This window comes from Coregonus clupeaformis, unplaced genomic scaffold, assembly GCF_020615455.1.
Source record: "Coregonus clupeaformis isolate EN_2021a unplaced genomic scaffold, ASM2061545v1 scaf1125, whole genome shotgun sequence".
NCBI classification, from domain to species: Eukaryota; Metazoa; Chordata; class Actinopteri; order Salmoniformes; family Salmonidae; genus Coregonus; species Coregonus clupeaformis.
This window is the reverse complement of record NW_025534579.1, coordinates 118,913-134,232: the sequence shown is the minus strand read 5'-3', so window position 1 is coordinate 134,232 and position 15,320 is coordinate 118,913.

Here is a 15,320-nt window from a genome sequence, read left to right as displayed (position 1 = left end):
GAGATGGGGAGAGAGAGAGAGGGACCAAGAGAGTGGTAGTAGAATGTTCCAGTCTGTGTTGGCCAGTGTGTTGTGTCCCTGGGTTTTCTCTTAGTCTGTTTTGTGTCTGAGACCTTTCTAGTTGCCTGCTGAGGACTGGACTGGCCTGGTGATGGATGGATGGCCTCGGCCTGTTTGTCCCTGTGCTCAAAGAGTTGTGTGTGTGCGGTTCATTAAATCATCCTAACCCAGTGAACACATGCATCTATCACAGTGTCCTGATTACTGCCTAATGGTGTGGATGTGCCATGGTGGAAGACACACAGTCCGGAAAGACGGACACATACACACACACACACACACACACACACACACACACACACACAGTAGGAGGCAACCGAGGGGAAAGACAAATTGTTGGTCGAGGAACAGCAGTCGTTGACACGCGCACACACACACACACACACACACACACACGCATACAAGTGATGAAGAGAAGCTGTTTGTTCTTATAGGAACACCACTCACAGAAATAAACACACACACACACACGGAAGTACATACAGAGTACACACACAACCACCCGACCCACCCACGCATGCACAAACAGACCAGCTGGGTGAGTTCATTGTGTGCAACCCTGCTTCAGAAATCTTCAAAAGAAACTATAAAAACCCCTGAATTCTAATCAGATGTTTATTCTCTGTATAATGCATGAATCCATTTGGAGCTCTACTGTAATTAAGTCTCCCTAACTTCCGTGAGGACTGTGTGTGTGTGTGTGTGTGTGTGTGTGTGTGTGTGTGTGTGTGTGTGTGTGTGTGTGTGTGTGTGTGTGTGTGTGTGTGTGTGTGTGTGTGTGTGTGTGTGTGTGTGTGTGTGTGTGTGTGTGTGTGTGTGTGTGTGTGTGTGTGTGTGTGTGTGTGTGTGTGTGTGTGTGTGTGTGTGTGTGTGTGTAGGAAGTATGTGGTTGCAGTGGTGTTTTGATCTTCCCACACACTCCACACCTCACTGCCGTGGGGAAATCTCATGTCTGGGCGGCTTCCACACACATTATACAAACCTGTGTGTGTGTGTGTCCTATTCTCCTGAGGAAAAGCCCTTTAACAATGAATGACCTGCTCAGTATGGAGTTAGAGCTGCAGAGGAGGGAGGGGGGAGTCAGACGAGGCCTTCTTTGCTCAATTTAATTGGTTGACCAAGGGCCCTTCGGGTTTAACTGTGTGTGTCAGGTGAATGAGTGCAAGAGATCCACTGCTCCAGTCCTGTATCCAGTTAGAACACCTGTGACTGACTGGGGTCACCTTTTCCCCCTGGTCCTCTCTCTCCTTCAGCCCCTCCATCTCCCTCCATCCCAAGCCTGTGTATTATGAAGCTTGGTATAGCAGTGTTGGGCTCTTCATTGGTCACGCCTCAGACTGTGACTCTCACTGGGTGCGCCCCAAATGGCACCCTATTCCCTATGGGCCCTGGTTAAAACAAAGAGTGCACTAAATAGGGAATAGGGTTCTATTTGGGACGCTGTCAAGCCGCAGCTGGGTCTAGCTGTCTCTGCAGCTGTGTAGTGGACTCCACAGCTGGTTCCTCCACGTAGATAAATAGCATCGCTCTAGTCGGCATCCTCCACAGTGGAAACCGGAATAAACGCTGTAGAAACTGTGTAGTTGTGTGGGCGTGTTTGCTCCAATGGCTCTGAATAATGTCTATTAGGGTGGGGTTAGGGTTAGGTGACATGTTAATGTGTCTCTTGGGGTGTGGTTAGGGTAAGGTGACATGTTAATGGGTCTCTTGGGGTGGGGTTAGGGTAAGGTGACATGTTAATGGGTCTCTTGGGGTGGGGTTAGGGTAAGGTGACATGTTAATGTATCTCTTGGGGTGGGGTTAGGGTAAGGTGACATACCTGGAGAAGGGTGGAACTTGTCCTACAAGGCCTACTGTAGTTTACCTGGTCCTTTTCCTTAGCGTATCTTTGAATTGTGTTCATTTCTTGGAATGTTCAAGTCTCTGCTAACTACTGTACTTGCTGAATACATCACTGGGGCCAAGCTTCCTGCCATCCAGGACCTCTATACCAGGCGGTGTCAGAGGAAGGCCCTCAAAATGGTCAAAGACTCCAACCACCCTAGTCATAGACTGTTCTCTCTGCTACCGCATGGCAAGCGGTACCGGAGTGCCAAGTCTAGGTCCAAAAGACTTCTCAACAGCTTCTACCCCCAAGCCATAAGACTCCTGAACAGCTAATCATGGCTACCCGAACTAGTTGCACTGCCCCCCACCCCATCCTTTTACGCTGCTGCTACTCTGTTAATTATTTATGCATAGTCACTTTAACTCTACCCACATGTACATATTACCTCAACTACCTCAACTATTCGGTGCCCCCTATTGACTCTGCACTGGTACCCCCTGTATATATAGCCTCCCTACTGTTATTTTATTTTACTTCTGCTCTTTTTTCTCAACACTTTTTTGTTGTTGTTTTATTTTACTTTCTTTTATAAAAAAACAATTGCATTGTTGGTTAAGGGCTGTAAGTAAGCATTTCACTGTAATGTCTACACCTGTTGTATTCGGCGCATGTGACCAATAAAATTTGATTTGATTTGAGAGTTTATATTCTTCTCTTAACTCTTTTTTTAAAGGGTTTCCTTACATAAACAAATCATCTGTGCATGGGGCTAGCCGTATCTTGTTCTCAATTGATATACTGTTTATCATCTTACTAAACAAACGACTCATTCTTTAATGATGATGGAGGGGGGAAAAGTGTGTGTGTTGGAGTTGGCGAGCCTCCTTTCCTGTGAGAACAGGAACATTACATCTCCTCCCATCTCACTCTCTCAATTCAATTTAAAGGGCTTTATTGGCATGGGAAACATATGTTAACATTACCCCCCTTCCTCCTCCCCCTCCTCCAGGGTGTAGTGTATCAGCTCAGGACTCCTCAGCTAGTGGGTGTAGTGTTAACTAACTGTGTTTACCTCACTCATTCCTGAGCACAAACACTCTCACAACCATCGATAGAAGGGGGTGGGGGAATTCTAAGGATACAGCTGTTAACACACACAGCCTACATATAACATATTTCATCTCAGAAACTCTAAACATAAACATATATCAATGTGTCCTGGGTTTCATCCAACACACATACACACCAAGAACATATGTTAGTCTTTAAATCATTACTCAATTAACCTTCTACAACAGTCTGGGGCCTGGAAGAAACGACATGGCTAGATGGATGGAGGGAATGGATGGGGGGATTGAATGAGGAGGGGTGGTTTGCGAGCGTGTGTGTGTGTGTGTGTGTGTGTGTGATTGCTCCTGGCCTGTGGTCTTCACCGTGACATGAATATGGCAGCGTCTTGTTTTCACCTGAGGAGGAATACCAGTTTTAGTTTAACAAGACTACAGCTCACTTCACAGTGGAACACAGTTCTAGACAAGACTACAGCTCACTTCACAGTAGAACACAGTTCTAGACAAGACTACAGCTCACTTCACAGTAGAACACAGTTCTAGACAAGACTACAGCTCACTTCACAGTGGAACACAGTTCTAGACAAGACTACAGCTCACTTCACAGTGGAACACAGTTCTAGACAAGACTACAGCTCACTTCACAGTGGAACACCGTTCTAGACAAGACTACAGCTCACTTCACAGTGGAACACAGTTCTAGACAAGACTACAGCTCACTTCACAGTGGAACACCGTTCTAGACAAGACTACAGCTCACTTCACAGTCAAACACAGTTCTAGACAAGACTACAGCTCACTTCACAGTAGAACACAGTTCTAGACAAGACTACAGCTCACTTCACAGTAGAACACAGTTCTAGACAAGACTACAGCTCACTTCACAGTGGAACACAGTTCTAGACAAGACTACAGCTCACTTCACAGTGGAACACAGTTCTAGACAAGACTACAGCTCACTTCACAGTGGAACACAGTTCTGGACAAGACTACAGCTCACTTCACAGTGGAACATAGTTCTAGACAAGACTACAGCTCACTTCACAGTGGAACACAGTTCTAGACAAGACTACAGCTCACTTCACAGTAGAACACAGTTCTAGACAAGACTACAGCTCACTTCACAGTGGAACACAGTTCTAGACAAGACTACAGCTCACTTCACAGTGGAACACAGTTCTAGACAAGACTACAGCTCACTTCACAGTCGAACACAGTTCTAGAGCAAGACTACAGCTCACTTCACAGTGGAACACAGTTCTAGACAAGACTACAGCTCACTTCACAGTGGAACACAGTTCTAGACAAGACTACAGCTCACTTCACAGTAGAACACAGTTCTAGACAAGACTACAGCTCACTTCACAGTGGAACACAGTTCTAGACAAGACTACAGCTCACTTCACAGTGGAACACAGTTCTAGACAAGACTACAGCTCACTTCACAGTGGAACACAGTTCTAGACAAGACTACAGCTCACTTCACAGTAGAACACCGTTCTTCAGTCCTGACGTTAATGTTTACCAGTTGTTCTTCAGGGGTCAAGTCAACAACCAAAGCTGCGTGCCATGAGCGCTAGGGGCACTGTGTTATACTAAAAGGCAGCGTCTCAATCTTTTATATTTCAAGTACTATTTGCTAGATAACAAGGCTGAACAGTTGAATTGTTATGAACATATCCTTCTGTCTGTCTCCTACTGTTTGAAAAGCATGTTAGCCTGTCCACTTTGTTCAGATGTTGAAATCAACTGGCCTAACTTATTTCTCAGAATGAGAACGAGTTGCCAATTCCTTGTATAATTGTTTTTATGCTTATTGCACCTTTTATAAAACACAGACTAGACAGCTAGTATAACAGTCTTTTGCTAAAAATGCTGCTAGAGGTACCACAATGCCGCACGCGACAAACTGAGCATTCATTTTCCAGAATCTATGTTTGTTGATACTCTCGTTTTAGTAGTGTCTGCTCTGCACGCAATTGGAGTAGTTGAGACACAAAAAGGGTATCGTTAGAAAAGTAAACTTCTCCTCTATTACAGTAAAATAATGTCTCAATGTGTTTTGGTGTCCTTATGACCGATTCTGTTCGACCAAACCTCAAATGCAAATAGCGAGTTGAAACCGCTTGTCAGAGAGGAAGATGTGATCTCTCAACTTTGTTGGCGTGAGAGGCAGGGGGAGGGGCTTGGTGTGTGTAAACCATAGAGGAAGAGGCGAAGAGAGAGGTTTCACTCTTGCTAAAATCTGTCCAAAATAAGCCCAATGCGTTTCTATGGCCTAATTTTGGACCTAAGCTTGTCGCCTGCCTTCCCACCTTTTGGGACAACGGCTCCCATTGTTAGGGCGGAGACGTGCATCTCTTCATCATATACAGATCTCTGGTGTAAATGGGGAGGTGCACAGAATGACGAGCCATACAAACCTCTACAAACAAAATAATACCTTTTCTCGGCATTTGGAATATCGCACAAAAACATACATTCAAATGAATGTAATATATCGCCCACGTCCTGTTTCAGTGAACTGGAGCAGCTCTAGTTTTCTCAGTGTCCTTGGTTGAGTTGTCAGTTATGTAAATAAACACTGTTGTTTTGTGATTTTAAAATGCTTAACTGGAGAGTTGTTCTCTAAAAAGGGTTTTAGTCTGTTAAAGAATGTTGGAGAATGTTCTTACTGTTGGTTTACAGTCCAGTCACTCACTCATAGTACTGACTGTGGTTCAGAGGAGCTGGTTGGCCTCTCAGCGACTCAGTGTGAATTACATTTTACTATAACTACACTATAGACCTAGAGCTGGACCAGAACCCTAAGGTCATCACACGATGAAGAGGGAAATGTGTTCAGCGTCGTTTCTCTAAAGTGTTCTCTGTGCCGTTTCCTTAGGAACACGATGACGAAACGAAGTGATCGTCCTCCTCAAACAGCTGACACCAATCAGAGCCCAATCACTCTGCGTCTAGATGAAGTGGTGTGTGTGATGAAGTGGTATGACCTACTGAAGGTCGTTACCGTAGTAACCTCTTCAGACGTTTACCTGTGTTCCCTGTCCCCCTGTTCCCCCCTCTCCTGGAGTCCTGACAGATTCATCTGAGGGAGAGATTAGGGTTGAGGCTGTGGGTTGATTGGAGGGGTAATGGGGTGAGGGCGGTGGTTATGATTAGCCCAACGTAGCCAGTGAGTGATCACACGCACTCTTGAGCCCTGATTGCTCTGAGTCACAGTCTGATTGGTGCACTTTTCATTAATTTCATTACATCAATGTTCTCGCTCGCTCACTCTCTCCATCCCTCCCTCCCTCTCCACACCGATAAGTTTGGAAGTTAAGAGCTGAAAATTACCGGCCACTGTGATTAATCATGTAAGAATAACCAGCCTGGTGCTTGGTGGCTGCAAAGGGCCACTAATTGCCTGCCAGGTGTGGGGGAGGGTGATACGGCGGACCATAATGGGACGCACTGACATGTCTGTTCTCTCCTCTGTGTTTAACCATGGATCTCTTATCTCCCCTGCCTCCATCCCCGGGCCCTCAAGACACGGCCCCTCATCACCCCTCTGATCAGCAATCAACACACACTCCCACCCCGGCACCTCCTCCGTTTACAATAAAACAATATACACACCATCCCTGCTCCATTTAAGAGCTATTGTTGTCCTAAAATGATTTTCTAGGAGCGGAGAGAGACTGTGTTTGTGATGGACTCACAGGGCTAGCTCTGTTTAGTTCTGTTATTCCTGCAGGAGTCCTTGGAGTATGACTGTCAGCTCCAGACACCCATTCTAAACTTCTCCTCACTCCTCTCTCTCTTCTGCTCATGTCCTTCTCTCATTCCCTCCTTTCCCTCTCTTTTCCTCCCCTCTCTTCCACTCCTCTCATTCTTTCTTGGCAGGAGAGGGATGTGGTAAATATCTAGTGAGTGACTTAAAAAAAAAAAATTGAGCAGATGTATAGATTTTAGAGAGATCCTCTCTGGTTAATGGGTCTGGAGGAATGGGCTTGCATCCCAAATTACACCTTATCGCCTATATAGTGGACTACATTTGACTGGGGCCCTTAGGGCTCTGGCTAAAAGTAGTGCACTATATAGGCTATAGGGTGCCATTTGGGATGCAGCCATGGAGTCTCTGGCCCACTTGTGTGACTCCTAAACCCAGCTCATGACCGCTACGTGCTGCACGGCCATAAGGTATCCACAATCCTCCACTCACACTACCTGGTGGCCCGGCTTCGTTTAGTTTTGTGTGTTTCTGCCGTTCAAAAGAGGGAATTCCGTCATTACTGCTTGCTTACAAACGTTTCACTTTACTTACTCTGTTTGATTTCAAGGTCCCAGTTTACAGACAGTCATCAAAGCTCTTTTCATGCTCTGTCATCACAAAACTGAAGATCTAAGCTCTGACTTGACTGTGATTTGTTTGTGTGCGTGTGTACTGTGTGTGTGTGTGTGTGTGTGTTGACTGTGACACTTAGCAACAGCAGCGATGAGCAATGAGGGACGAGACCAGAAAGAGGAAGTGATTCCCAGGCTCCTGAAGGCTGCTAGAGGAAGTTGTTGAGCTGTAACAGGAAGTCAGCACCTGACCTCTGTTGATACGACCCAATAATTTCTGTCGTGGGCTGTTGGCCGTCCTCCAATGATAGGCCTTGTGAGGAGACCTCCGCTGTGGTGATGGGTTGGTCCGCTGTGAGTGGAGAGTCGAGACCGACGGCCTGCTCCAGAACTCAATCTGTGTGTCTCTGGGGATCTAAAACACCCAGCGAAGATGTTGTAACTCCCAACAGGAGTGAGATCATCCACTCCCTCCCTCAGGGAGCCCAGCTGCTACTGATGTCAGTATAAACCACTTCCCTTTTCTCTGTCCTCAGAAGACACAAATTAATATTTTAAACTCTAGCCTGTAATTGTTCTCTCTCTCTCTGGTTGGTGATTGCTCCTGCTACGTCTGTCTGATCTCCAGTCAGTCTGACGGTAGTCTCTTCAACAGCCTTGTGGTGTACAACAGAGCCCAGAACCCCTGTACACAAGACCAGTCTGATGGAAACTCATCGCCTTTGCATCGACTCTAATGACTAAATCTGTGCTGTTTACTGACGCATCTCTAAAGCTTGACGTTTGTCAACACATTAAGTGTTTATAAATGCGGAGGGGGCTGATGGCGTTACAATGATTGAAAGAGGTAGAATTATGGCGAGGTATCCTGTGTTTGTCTAACTACGGTTGGTTGGTACACAAGGCTGATTTTCCGCTCGGTGACTGTGGTAGTGGTGTTTATTAGTGTGTGATTGATTAGGATCCCCATTAGCCGACGCCAAAGGGTACAGCTAGTCTTACTGTGGACCGACATATAACGAAACAGACAAAATACTTTACAATATACGTACATTTAAAAACATTAACATGTAGTGTGTGTGTGTGTGTGTGTGTGTGTGTGTGTGTGTGTGTGTGTGTGTGTGTGCGCATCAGTTCCACATACATGTCAGTACATACACACAACAAGTAGGTCACATGGGGGAGAGGCGTTGTGCCATGAGGTGTTGCTTTATTTGTTTTTTGAAACCAGGTTTGCTGTTCACTTGGGCTTTATAAGATGGAAGGGAGTTCCATTCACTCATGGCTCTGTATAATACTGTACGTTTCCCTGTGTGTGTGTGGAGCTGCGGACACGGAGCAGAGCTGTTAACCGTGTGAACATGAACCTTAAATGTCCCCTTGGTCCATCTCTACAGACCAGGGCTAATTCCTCAGTTATTCCCCTGTGGAGGCCTTTACGGATCAGAGGGATTCTACCTCTTTCTCTTACCCCAGCCTTACTCATTCACCCTGTGCATCTCTCTCCTCTCACTCTATCCTCTCATTCTAGTATAAAAGTAATCCTTCTACCCCCCACCCCACACCCACAAAATATATAAAATAATAATAATAATAATGGTAAAGTGGTTGTCCCACTGGCTATCATAAGGTGAATGCACCAATTTGTAAGTGGCTCTGGATAAGAGCGTCTGCTAAATGACGTAAATATAAATATATAAATATTATCTCCTCTCTCCTCTCCTCTCTCCTCTCCCTCTCTCCTCTCACTCTCTCCTCTCCTCTCATTCTCTCTCTCTCTCCTCTCCCTCTCCCTCTCACTCTCCTCTCATTCTCTCCTCTCTCTCTGCTCTTCTGTCTTGAGAACATGGTGTAACCACAGGAAAGCGTTGGTCGGTCTGGTCTGTGGAGGGAAGGTGTGGGTCTGGATGTTGTCTTGTTCTGTTCCTCTGTGGAGGGAGGACTTCACATAGTTCAGCCAAACCTCACACACAGCTGCAGCACACACACACCACACCTCACACATTCACGCACACAGTGGGACACGATGGACCGTAGTGAGGCCGGAAACATATTCAACCAGTATCTTCCTGCTAGCTGAACAAGAAGAAACTCCTAGGATCTACAGTTGGTCCCTACAGAGTTAGCTAAGCTTGTAGCATTACTGGCCTTGGTGTTTGGATTCAGACATTTTAAAACATCACTGTTAAAGACACGGCTGGAACGATAATGGATTACATAGACAATCAGAATATGACTTCTTATGACTTCTGCCTGCGCCCCAAATGGCACCCTATTCCCTATATAGTGCACAGCATTTGACCAGGGCCCTTACGACTCCGGTCTAAAGTAGTGCACTATATAGGAAATAGGGTGCCATTTGGGACACTACCATTATGGCTTCTGGTGGCAGGTCTGCAGAAAATATATTAATTTAGAGAATAATGACAGGTCCATTCTAGTTTTATTGAATAGAACTAGCAGGTGCCTGCCTGTCAGACAACATGCTACTGTTATAATGACTGACTGACTCCTGGGCTGAGTCCCAAATGGCCCCTATTCCCTATATAGTGCACTACTTTTTGACCAGGGCCCATAGGGCTCCCATAGAGCTCTGGTCAAAAGTAGTGCACTATGTAGGGAATAGGGTGCCATTTGGGATGCAGACATAGTCTGACTCCATCTCTGACTCACACAAAGAACAGGTTTTATTGTGGTCCATTCCACTAGCTATTCCCTTAATTGATTTCGGGCGATATGGCCAGCTTGATAAAGATTCATCTACCACTTGTTTTTCTTCCTCCATTGTACTGGGTGATGGAATGGTGAGGAACTAGACATGAGATCAGATTTGTATTGTATTTCTTTTGCAGAATGTGATTCTTGGGATAAAAGGCAGGTTTTGATAATGGAATTCATTAACGTCTGATTTAGGACCGTCTGAATGGGCAGAATGGGAAAGCTGTGTGTGTGTGTGTGTGTGTCCTCTCCTTCAAACACCCACACGAGGAATCTCATACATTCTGACCAGCCTGGACCAGATGTGTAACCTCCACCCCTGCCCCCTCTCACCCAGCCTGGGTAAATCAGAGGAGCAGGAAGCCCTGGTCCAGGCTCATACCAGACAACTGGAGCTGAGATAAGATCCAGAGAGCAAAACAGAAAATGAGAACAATAAAAACCGGGAGAGAGGACTATGACATCACAACTCCTGCAGCTCTGTCACACTCTGGGTCCGTCACATAGTCAATGGTAGGCTTCGAGGAGACTCCTATGGTAGGTACACCTACAGCTCATCCCTTGGCAGTAGTACTGTAGACTACTTTATCACTGACCTCAACCCAGAGTCTCTCAGAGCATTCACAGTCAACCCACTGACACCCCTATCAGATCAAAGCAAAATCACAGTCTACTTAAACAGAGCAATACTCAATCATGAGGCATCAAAGCCAAAGGAACTGAATAATATTAAGATGTGCTATAGATGGAAGGAAAGTAGTGTGGAAACCTACCAAAAAACAATTAGGCAACAACAAATTCAATCCCTTTTAGACAACTTCCTGGACAAAACGTTTCACTGTAATAGTGAAGGTGTAAACTTGGCAGTAGAAAACCTAAACAGTATATTTGACCTCTCAGCTTCCCTATCAAATCTAAAAATGTCAAACTAAAAACCAAAGAAAATTAACAACAATGACAAATGGTTTGATGAAGAATGCAAAAACCTAAGAAAGAAATTCAGAAACCTATCCAATCAAAAACATAGAGACCCAGAAAACCTGAGCCTACGCCTTCAATATGGTGAATCACTAAAACAATACAGAAATACACTACGGAAAAACACTAAACAAACAACAAAGTGTGACCAACTCTCACTTTTTGCCCCATAACAAAAAACAAACAGCAAAAACATATACATGTCAAATAAGTTTAAACACTTTTTAAAGCTTACGAAATCACTATTATCCAATTTCATTGAATGAACCACAGGCAAAATACAAACCCTCCAACCCAATAGGCCTGTGGTGTTGATGGTATCCTCAATGAAATGATAAAATATACAGACCACAAATTCCAATTGGCTATACTTAAACTCTTTAACATCATCTTTAGCTCTGGCATCTTCCCCAATATTTGGAACCAAGGACTGATCACCCCCAATCCACAAAAGTGGAGACAAATTTGACCACAATAACTACCGTGGGATATGCGTCAACAGCAACCTTGGGAAAATCCTCTGCATTATCATTAACAGCAGACTCGTTACAATTCCTCAGTGAAAACAATGTATTGAGCAAATGTCAAATTGGCTTTTTACCAAATTGCCATACGACAGACCACGTATTCACCCTGCACACCCTAATTGACAAACAAACAAAACAAGGCAAAGTCTTCTCGTGCTTTGTTGATTTCCAAAAAGCTTTTGACTCAATTTGGCATGAGGGTCTGCTGTACAAAGTGATGGAAAGTGGTGTTGGGGGAAAAACATATGACATTATAAAATCCATGCACACAAACAAGTGTGCAGTTAAAATTGGCAAAAAACACAAATTTCTTTCCACAGGGCCGTGGGGTGAGACAGGGATGAAGTTCAAGCCCCACCCTCTTCAACATATATATCAACGAATTGGCGAGGGCACTAGAACAGACTGCAGCACTGGGCCTCACCCTACTAGAATCTGAAGTCAAATGTCTACTGTTTGCTGATGATCTGGTGCTTCTGTCCCCAACCAAGGAGGGCCTACAGCAGCACCTAGATCTTCTGCACAGATTCTGTCAGACCTGGGCCCTGACAGTAAATCTCAGTAAGACAAAAATAATGGTGTTCCAAAAAAGGTCCAGTTGCCAGGACCATAAATACAAATTCCATCTAGACACTGTTGACCTAGAGCACACAAAAAACGATACATACCTCGGCCTAAACATCGGTGCCACAGGTAACTTTCACAAAGCTATGAACGATCTGAGAGACAAGGCAAGAAGGCCTTCTATGCCATCAAAAGGAACATAAAATTCGACATACCAATTAGGATCTGGCTATAAATACTTGAATCAGTTATAGAACCCATTGCCCTTTATGGTTGTGAGGTCTGGGGTCCGCTCACCAACCAAGAATTCACAAAATGGAACAAACACCAAATTGAGACTCTGCATGCAGAATTCTGCAAATGTATCCTCAGTGTACAACGTAAAACACCAAATAATGCATGCAGAGCAGAATTAGGCCGATACCCGCTAATGATCAAAATCCAGAAAAGAGCTGTTAAATTCTACAACCACCTAAAAGGAAGCGATTCCCAAACCTTCCACAACAAAGCCATCACCTACAGAGAGATTAACCTGGAGATGAGTCCCCTAAGCAAGCTGGTCCTGGGTCTCTGTTCACAAACAAACAGAGCCCCAGGACAGCAACACAATTAGACCCAACCAAATCATGAGAAAACAAATATATAATTACTTGACACATTGGAAAGAATTAACAAAAAAACAGAGCAAACTAGAATGCTATTTTGCCCTAAACAGAGACTACACAGTGGCAGAATACCTGACCATTGTGACTGACCCAACCTTAAGGGAAAGCTTTGACTATGTACAGACTCAGTGAGCATAGCTTTGCTATTGAGAAAGGCCGCTGTAGGCAGACCTGGCTCTCAAGAGAAGACAGGCTATGTGCACACTGCCCACAAAATGAGGTGGAAACTGAGCTGCACTTCCTAACCTCCTGCCAAATGTATGACTATTTGAGACACATATTTCCCTCAGATTACACAGATCCACAAATAAATAAAAAACAACCCCAATTTTGATAAACTCCCTTATCTATTGGGTGAAATACCACAATGTGCAATCACAGCAGCAAGATGTGTGACATTTTACATTTTAGTTATTTAGCAGACGCTCTTATCCAGAGCGACTTACAGTTAGTGAGTGCATACATTTTCATACTGGCCCAAGAAAATGGCAACCAGTGAAGAACAAACACAATTGTAAATACAACCCATATTTCTGATTATTTGCACAACGTTACAACACTGTAGATAGACATAATGACATTTGAAATGTCTTTATTCTTTTGGAACTTTTTATTGTTTATTTCACTTTTGTTTATTATCCATTTCACTTGCTTTGGCGATGTAAACATATGTTTCCCATGCCAATAAAGCCCCTTGGAGGGAGAGCGGCGAGGAGCAGGAAGAGAGAGGGAGACAGAGCTCTCATATCAAGGCTGGTGGGAGGCTGTGTTTGTGTTATCTCAGCTCTGTCCTTCCTCTCATCTCTCTGTCCTCCCTTCCTCTGCAACTCCGCACGTGCCAGGCAGTTGGCTGACTCCAGGTCAGATCTTAGAACCACAGCACAAACACATTCCGTTACCACATAGGGCCTTACGACTGATCCGAGCACTGAGATTGGATCAGTAACATAAACACAATTCCTCACTTAGAAAGGATCTCACTGACCCAGGACTGCAGTGTTCAACCTAATTTATTCAACTTACTCTCTCCCCTTCATCAGCTCATTAAGTGTAGGTTGTTCCCCAGTCTTCCTGGCTGTGGCTAGCTGGAGACGTGACAAGCGCTTGGTTGCCTAACTGTTGCGTAAAGGTGGTCAGTGGCTCTGTTCCAAGTGTTTTGAGACTTGGTGTCCATGTTTCACCCTCTAGCTTCTTGGTCCAAAACAGCTAGTGATGTTCTATGGAAATTCATGACCAGGCTGCCCCAGAAAGGATTTTTTGAGAGAAAGCAGAAGTGGTGTGTTTGCGTTAGAGGGCGAAGGAGAGTGGGGGAGAGGGAGGGAGGGAGGGAGGGAGGCAGAGGGGGAAAGTGGAGGGAGTGGGGAGAATGTTGAGAGGCCTGGTTGGTGTGGGAGTATCTGGTAATCAGAACAGGAAGTTAGAGGTCTGTTGATTTGAGGTCCCAGTAGAGTTGTGCTATTCACTGTCAGCACAGAGACACAGACCACTGAGCCACTGTCACTGTCAGCACAGAGATCACTGACCTCCTAGAACCTTCCCGGAACCACACAGAACCACTCCAACCCATTACTGAACCATCTGGTCATTCAGGGAGAGGGAGAGAGAGAAGGGGGAGTGAGAGAGAAAGCAGCGAGAGCTGAGTGAGTAAAAGGGGGCGTTACATGGAAAAAGGAGAATGATTGATTGGGATAGAGGAGGGACAGAACAAGAGAGAAACTGTGATAGAAAATCCACTTCAATTCTCTGGTGGCTCTCCTCATGAAAAGGCAACAACCTGAGTGTCGTATCGGAGCGCTTCCTCACGTGCCATCTTTTGATTTGGAGAGTTAATCTAAAATATTCTCTCTCTCTCTCTCTGTCTGTCTCCTGGCGCTCTGCTTCTTTCATCTTCACCACATGAAAGCTGGAGCTGAAATTAATTGGGTTACAGTTTAAACTGCCGTGGCGACGACCATGGCGTCTCTCTCCCCTGTTAGACGTGCGCGCGTACACACATCTACAGTACAGTTGCATTCTGGGTAGTGGAGAAATGTCCTCGGAACCGCTGTGTGTGTGTGTGACAGTGTAGAGGGACTGTGGTTGCTCACTTTCACCGTTGCATCGTCACATAGCTTCCACAGCTCTACAGTATCTTGACAGGCTACTAACAAGAAGTGGGGGGTTGTTTTTCACAGTAATAAGATTTCTGTCCACATTCCTTCAGAGGACACGATATCCATTCCTGTCCACAAACGTATCATCAGCTGAAAGGAATGGTTTGGTGACTTTGGTAAAGTAGAGGCTGATGCCTCCTGTTCTGTCCTTGAATTGTGGTAGATCTTGGCCTGCTTCCCTTTCTGTGTCTGGGGGGGGGGGTGTGTGTGTGTGTGTGTGTGTGTGTGTGTGGGGGGGGTGTGTGTGTGTGTGTGTGTGATTTTTATGGTGGAGGTAGTGACACAAAGCAGGATTTGTGTCCGAGGCTCCCCTGGACAGAGCAGTGACGCCTCATTGGGTTTCCACACATTTGCCTTCGCCCTTTCTTCCCCCTATCATCCGTCCCTTCATCCCCCTATCATCCATCTCCCTATCATCCGTCCCTTCA